Source organism: Pteropus vampyrus, unplaced genomic scaffold, assembly GCF_000151845.1.
Source record: "Pteropus vampyrus isolate Shadow unplaced genomic scaffold, Pvam_2.0 Scaffold33, whole genome shotgun sequence".
NCBI classification, from domain to species: Eukaryota; Metazoa; Chordata; class Mammalia; order Chiroptera; family Pteropodidae; genus Pteropus; species Pteropus vampyrus.
In genome coordinates this window covers 10,213,998-10,215,548 of record NW_011888814.1, presented here as the reverse complement: position 1 = coordinate 10,215,548, position 1,551 = coordinate 10,213,998, and the positions used below count along the sequence as shown (strand labels likewise).

The 1,551-nt window shown below is 42.6% G+C and overlaps 1 long non-coding RNA gene across 2 annotated transcripts in view; it reads right to left on the bottom strand.

The window, feature by feature from the left end:
* The window catches only part of LOC105290246, a 39,970-nt gene that overhangs the window by 20,036 nt on the left and 18,383 nt on the right, over window positions 1-1,551 (bottom strand). The window lies entirely within an intron of this gene.

Below are 1,551 nucleotides of genomic sequence, written 5' to 3'. Positions count from 1 at the left end.
TCTAATATATATAAACAAAATCACTGACTTCAGGAAACTCACAGGCCAGTGAGGGAGCCAGAAGAGTAAACAACTGTAGTTCAGTGTGGTGGGGAGAGGTGAACATGGTTTCTGGAGCACACAAAGAGGATTGGTATCCATCTGAGAGGGTAAGGAAGGCCTCCTAGATCTGAGCATGCCAAGTAGAGGGCTCAGCACAGGTGAAGGCACAGACAGGCAAATAGGAACACCCATGTATTTAGGGAACTGGTATGGTATGACAGGGGATTCTTTAAATATTCTATGACTGGTTCTAGTTTATATTCCAGGCCCTAGACATCACAATAGATAATTTTACAAAGGGAAATGTATGGTCCCTGTGTTATTTATCCTCGGTCATGTAAGAAAAAAGACACTCTGTATGGAATCTGTACCAAAGTGCCTTCTGAGACTCTGTCTGAGGAATGTCAGATGGCGAGCAGCCCAAAATCAAAGCTTGGGGCTGCTCTATCTAAGGTCTGTATTCTCCATATTTCATGACGTTATGCTCCAGGGAGTAACAGGCATAAACAACATACCTATTCATCAAATATAGGTAATCACTTAGCCCATCTCCATTATTATTTCAGTATAAAAATTATATCTAGAAATACCGCCAAATACAGCATTTTCAAATGTATTGTGTTAGATGGGTCAGAACTGTTTCTCTTTGCCTCTTCCCAACCATTCAGACTTGGTGCTGCCCAGAGTCCGAAATCATGAGAGTCAGCTTTATAGGCTTCTTCTCAACACCCTCTATTCCAACAAGCAAGAGGTGTTTGGAAATAGTCTCTGAACACCTTTGTCCCTGCGGGGACAGCTGTGTCCTTAAGCCTCTGAGAAGTTCTGTACTGCAGAGAACTCATACGGAACCTTCCCTAAAGAACCCTACTGCCTCGGTGATCCTACTCTGAATTCTGTCATTACTTGAGGAAAGCTTCGTACCATCCAATCACATCCTGGTTTCTGTTTGGAAAATTTTCAGAGACTCTAAGAGTTCAAAATAACTCATCTATTTTTGTTCCGGACCAATTATGGAATCCTCTCCATGACATTATTTTTTTTTTTTGTTTATCCAATACTTCACCCATTCAAAGAACATCAACTTCCTCATTTCTGACTCTTTTCAAGCCAATCCAATCAGCCTTTTGTCTCCCATTACTTCACTGAAAACACAATCCGGGACACTTGCAATGACTTCTCTGTTGTCAAGTCCAATGGTCATTGTCAACCCCCGTCTTACTTCCCTCTCAGCTGCCTCTTGGCACCAGTGATCACTCTCCTTTTGTTGAAATATTTTATTTCCTTGGCTTCCATCACACCACACTGGCTTTCCTCCTACCTCACTGTTTGTTCCACGTCAATCTCTTTTGCTGGGTCCTTTCTGATTTCTGAAAACTGGGGGCCCCCTTAGGCCTATTCCTCTACAAATGCCCATCTAGTGTGCATTGATTTAAATACCATCTCCCTCGCCCTGATGTCTGAGTCAGAAGCCGAAGAGGGTTCCTTTTCCTAGAGTGCTGAAATTTGTGT